Below are 6,701 nucleotides of genomic sequence, written 5' to 3' on the forward strand. Positions count from 1 at the left end.
ATTTCCTACAGCTCCAAATACCGGCTCGTCAGCTCTAATGCCGTGACTTTTTCTCACATTCTGTATGGACCCGCCAATTTCGTCTGTAATTACCTCGCGGTTCTATAACCGGAAATAATATTTGATGGTCGGTCAATTAGCGGTCGCTGAATCGCAGAAAACTTCTGCATTATTACTGCATGAACAAAAGATCTGTTTTGAATCTGCAAGCCGAATCGAATGAGCATAATCGAAAAGAACGGTAACACATTTTATTATAATTTCTGGTCACGGTTACATAAAAATTCATGTTCACTGTGGACCCAGAACTGTATTTTCATAACTGAGTACGCAAAATTTGATTTCACATACCCAAATGAGTGGAAAAAATAGCACATTTCCGCACTAGTGCGGGAATTGAATCAAAATATCTAGTTACTAAGCAGGAAACATATTTCGATTAGATTCCCATACTAGTGCGGAAGTGTACCACTTTGTATACTCATCCGTCTACGCAAAATCGAATTTTGGGCACTGAGTTAGGATATAGTACTTTACGTCACAGTAGACCGAAAACGGGGTTTTACGCCCGCGCCCGGATCTTAAAATCCCGTCTTACTCCTACGTAGGATGAAAACTATTGAAAACACTTTACACCCTTGATACGAAAATAGCTAATTCAACGCATGTGAGATGAAAAATAGTATACGTAATACGTGTGCGGAAATCGACTACTCTGCGCACTAGTCGCGCAATCTACTAGTTTAGATGGTGGTAAGAAATGAAAAGAGCTACGGATTGCATGGTGAGTAAAACTGGGAATATATCTCGGTGTAAAATTCCCGAATTTTTCGTCCATAACGTCGATATTCGTCGAAGAGTCGTTGCGTGCAGAGATTTCTCGGGGGCGCATATAATTAGACCGTATAATATCGCAGGGTGAAATCGTAGGGTCCGGTTGAATAGGGAATAGGAATTTCGAACTATTAGTAACCCTCGTCCGGAGGACTAATAACATTACCTCGACTATTCCACCGGAGAATTAGGAGAGACCGAAAGACCAGACGGAATGATAAAGTTTCCTCCACCCATACGCCGTATGGCCATAGGACAAGTTTCGGAGAGGAGCGAAACGTGCGGGCTCTGCAGGGTTTCATTCAATTAAACTTGGCGTGAATAAAGATTTAACGCCAGCGAAACTTCCGTCGGATCATTTGTCCTCGTCACTTTTAACGATCAAACCTCCCCATCCCCCCTCCGCCCCCGCAAAACCCTGCCATGTTGCGAGCAGCTTCCACGGTTATCGGATAACCGCACGTCTTTCTTTTTGACCTCTCCGATATACAATACCAACCTCGTCAGCATCAAACGAGACTCCGATACTGCAAACGTGTGCATCTTGCGACGTCAAATTAAAATCACCAGCCTCGCTCCACCGCCTCTTCATTATTAATTCGAGGTACGCGTACAATTTGTGAGAATTTTGCACCTTCGAGTCGTGTGAAGTACTCTCGATTCATCGTAGAGAGCCACTCGAAGTGTCAAAGAGAGTCGCTTAGGGCCATGTGGAATCGCTTTAGCCACCTCAAATGGTTCCGGATCCATGATAAAGTCATTATAGTCCCACCGTCGCGTGAATTATTGATGAAGACACTTTGAGACTTGGGGTTTCGATTACACCAAATGAAATGTTTGATCCATCGATTATACGGAACCACAATTTGAAGCGATCGATTTCCGGTTCCGAAATTATCCATACGGATTCTGTATATCGTCCAGGCACTTGACCCAGTGACCAATTTATTCATAGCCCAATAGAAGTTAGGAAAAAACCAGCGAGCGATAGCAATACGTGTGAGCCCGTGTGTGTCTGATGAACGTGTTACGGAAATAAAGTACCGTCAGATAACGGAATTACTTCTGAGGGAAATTCAAGCTCGGCATGTTGGTATAGGCACGTAGATACGTAGAACAGGCCGCATAATCTAGCAGGGCTATAATTTGGCCGGACATTGAATACCCAATTACGCCAAAATCCCGTTTCACCGATGCAAGCGCGACTGTTCAGTCCGACAGAGCTTTCGGTCTCGAATCGACTCCTCTTCAACCTTCCACGGGAAAACGATGTTCAGTCCAAAACGAATTGACAGATTGATGACTGGCTGTATTGGACCCAGTTCTAGGTCACGAGGAATCCTCAAGGGAATACGTCATTCGTTTTATACGACAATTCGAACGATGGATCAATGATAGCAGTGATGAATTGATCGTATTCGATATATTATGATCTGACTCTGTAGTCCTGATCATAAAACGTCTAACGGGGTGTCTACTTCACTTTACTTTACTTAGTGTCTACTTTATCCGACGACCAAGAAATCACGACATTTAAAGTTCGTTTTTTCACGAACAAAATAAGGATTTTTTTAACTACATTACAGAATTTTTAAACGTACCTTTCTAAATATTTAGAGTATAGCATGCAACTTGACATTAACATCTCGATTTTTTCGGTTATTCATCATCATAAATATTACTACCACAACGCTGAAGAGAGAAACGTATGAAATGCTTATATATTTTTTTTTTCTAATTATAAAAAAAAGGGTAACAAAGAATAAAGTTTTTTAGTATATACAGGAGCGGTCACCGGACTTTGACATCACCATAGTAATACGCGCAATAAATATAACAATGTGTTCCGTACATAGGTAGCAAAACAATCACATTTTCTTTAAATCGGTCTATCATTACAAGAGACTAATTTTAAAAAAATGTCAATGAGTATCTATATTTCGTATATTCCCGAAATCTGAGTTACTAATTAACCTAAAAATAAAACTCCCAGGTTCATTAATGAACTTTCATGACGTTTCATGACTTTTTAAGGGTCGCATTGAATTTCACGACACTTGAGAATTTTCAGTTTGCTTTAGGTTTAGGTTAGATACCCTAAACGAAAACATCCGTGCACTGATTGGGATTAATTGATGCTAATGAAGGATGAGTTAAGGTTATTATATATACCGCAAATTTTATTCTTAGTGCGTGAATACGATGATTTTAGAATTCATATCATTCTCCACACTCTATCCGACAGAAATTGCTACCCCAGTTATGGTTTCCGAAAGAACTTTTCAACATTGTAACCAACGATCCAGAAACATACCTATTAAACATCGTCGATTAGAACTTGGCGAAGACTGCGGACTTCCTCCGTCATCACAATTATTACCAGTCGAAATTCGACATGTTTTGTAAAGAAAATTTGTGCCATTAGTTTTAGCAACGAGTCGGTTTACAATCAGCGATAAAATGCCTCATACTTCCGGAAGAATATAATACAATTCACGTCGACAACAGAATGAGACATTACGCTGCAGGCCGTTTGTAGAGCGATGTAGGAGAACCCTTGGGTCTCTCTGAGCTTTGAGCGCTAATTCAGTTATCGGTCTCGAACGCACATTCGCAGGCTTACCGTGGATTATCTCTTTGGGCTGGATTACGGTGTACAGTTGTATACATATACCTTATAGGAGGCTCAAGTGCTTCATCAAACGATTTCTGTTTCACTTTGAGAATGGCCTGCGATTCGTGCGCGCAAGGGGCGGATGAAGTGGGCCGTGGAAAAATGTTTCCTGTATCCACGAGGAAAAACCTATGTATAACTCCACAAGGCCCTGCATCGGGATGATGATTCAATTTTATCCCCAGGTTCGGATACTCCGGTTCCAGCCTACCGAATATGCTCGATTATCCTGCATCCACCGTCTGTAAACTCGATTAATAAACCCCCCGGTTATCCGCGGGTCTCGTAGCTTTACTTCGTGCATCCAACAGCCGTCGGATCATTGGGGTCTCATGACACTCCCACGGTGCAGCCGTTCTCGTCCCCGACTCCGAGGGCTCGACACGATCGAACTCGGACTCCCCTCTATGTCAGTAATGCAGACGTACCCTGGTGCACGGCCTGCACGGTACTTTGACTCAACCACGCGTGTACCACTCGGCGTTATCGCGCCCTGCCGGATCCAGATAACGCCATGTCAGAGCTAATTATCTGGGACTATCAAGTTACAGGTTAACCCTGCACTGACTCTACACCCTGGTACCAACGTGCTGCAGCGGAATACCCTTCCTCGTATAATTGTATCTCGATGCCAGTGTTGGGCCTCATTCTGCTAATAGAAATCCGGATTGTAATTTCATTTTCCATTATGCATTTCGAGCTGGACGCCGGCCAACGCTCTGAACACTGTCAGAAAATTCACTGTGTTGATAAAGGTACACGCCGATTAGTGCGAAATTAAATATCATCGGTGTGAATCGTTCGATTCTTTACACAAAGTGCTCTTAAAATGGTGTGGACTTCTATAGAATATCTTCGGTGTTACATTTAACACTGCATTTATAGTAGCGAATGGTCGGAACCCCGGATGTTTCTGGACTCAACTGACGTAATCTGCTTTACAGCGAATTTTCAGTGACCGCGGCGTTGAATCGTCCCGAATTTTGTTCCTTCGATTATTTGATAATTCTTAGTCCGGATTTTGACTTTTAGCCGTCAAAAGCTGGCTCACCCAAAAGGGGACAAATTTTTCAACTATTAAGTTATTTTTCATTATACGTAAATTCCGCAAGCTTTTTCGTGATGTAGATAATCTCTAAAATTCTGCTGGCGTCGTATAGAAATTTCGATTGAAAAGCAAACAGGTTTAGGTATTTGTATTATCGCTCGTCAAAATGCCCTTTACCATATTTATCGCTTGATTCGCTTCAAGCAGTTAAATTCATTTTAACCTTAATTAAGATTGTAACTTTCCACTTATCAGTTAAAATTTCAAAAAATTTCTTAAAAAATACGCTCCTCTGTAAAGTTATTCATGAGAAATCAAGCGAGAATCACAAAACACTGCACCAACATTTCAACAAAGGTGAGGGATTTTTTCACGCGAAATTAAAATTTATTTCTGACACAATTACTCTGCAGGAATGGTAAAGTGAGTCTAAAAAATGAGAACGTATCGAATTTTTTTTTCATTCAAATCTGGTATAATTGATGATTGTAGCCTTAATCGCTTTTGGCAGTAGCAATACTTACAACTCTTTATAGGGAATTGTTCATAAATTTGCGAATCAAGAGTGAATGAAATTTTTGAATTTTCAGACAAATTTTTACGCACGGTAACAGGACTTAATCTACTAGCAAATTCCAATCAAGATGTTTGGAAATCAATTTCGCCTGTACACAGGCAACCGTCGCTACTATTATTTAAGTCAAAGTTTTATCCAGAATTTCCTCAATATATACCCGTTAATTATGCAGATACATTGATCCGTGTGTCAAAGATTTAATGCGTCCAGAGGCAGGATGTAAAAAAAGAGATGCCACTGCATAGGTATAAGATATTCTGGTAAATACGTGAAAAGCCAAACTCACCGAAGCTGGATCCTTGGATACGGTAAAACGTACATGCAGCAAAGTGGAACGGCTCAAGGTAGATTCAACCTCAGCCTCCAGGCTCCAGATTTTCCCGTACAGAAACAACCGGGAAGCACGAAGATGGAAATTTCTGGAAATACGTATACACTTAGGGGGAGATGTGGGCAAAATGGGTATTAGCGAGAAAAATGGGTCCTTGTACAATCAAATGGGATTTCAAAAATATCGACAACGTTTAAAATATTATTTTAGGCCGAAGACAAGAAAATTGCGTCGTCGAAATTGGTCTAACGTTATTCCTTTCTTAAGGGGCCTATTTGTCGAGCCTCTTCCCTACATATTACTAATTGGACCATGTTTTACAACTCAATATATAGCCTATATTACTCGGGCAGACCTAAGAAACAATTTGGTTCAAGCCCCATGTAAACCGGTTCACTGATTCTTGACTGTATCGGTAACAAAGTGATAAATAGACAAAGGATTTTCTACATTTTAGTATAGATACACCGCATAACCGCCGGATATATGGGTATTTCAGGTACATATAGCAGTGATTTTGTATAAACAAGCGACGGGGTAAGAATGTGAAATTGATGCGAACATAACAAATAGAGCTCGAGTTCAATCATACCTGAATAACGCACTGCCACCCACTAAGCAGGCACTTCCTATTCTCCCACAGATTTGATCCACCATCCTCGAGCCAGCGGGTAAAACTATTTCGAATAATTGATGCTGCAAGATGCTCGATTACGTGACGATTCGCTTTAATTCTTCTCCCTGAAACGCGAACAGCATCGTTCGATGATAATAATATACGCAGTTCAGTCGAGTGTTATTACTGCGCGTTCGAATGTTTGTTTTTGTTTTCAGCTCACTTCGCTCAATTCTTATGGGCTGGCAAAAACTCATATGCCTCTTAATTAGATAAACAGCTACTCATATATATGTCTTTTAGAGAAGTTTTATACACACTTACTCAGTTATTCCATTTATGCGAGCACGTTGAGTCTCCCGTGTCATTTTGTTGCTTGGATTGCTTTTTCGCAGCCGAATTGAAAAGATGAAAGCCTCTCTGACGATCCCTGATACCCGAAAGACCGAAAATTCTAGCATCAAACAATTGAGCATCGGAATCATTATACCACGATTGATCGAGAGATTAACGAGCTTCTTCCGCGACGAATAAACCAGACTGTTATTGACACTTGAATAGAAACACCCTCGTGCACGGTAGTATTTAATCAAAAACATCTCACGACCTGACGAGATATAC

This window comes from Neodiprion lecontei, chromosome 4 (genome assembly GCF_021901455.1).
Source record: "Neodiprion lecontei isolate iyNeoLeco1 chromosome 4, iyNeoLeco1.1, whole genome shotgun sequence".
Classification (NCBI taxonomy): domain Eukaryota; kingdom Metazoa; phylum Arthropoda; class Insecta; order Hymenoptera; family Diprionidae; genus Neodiprion; species Neodiprion lecontei.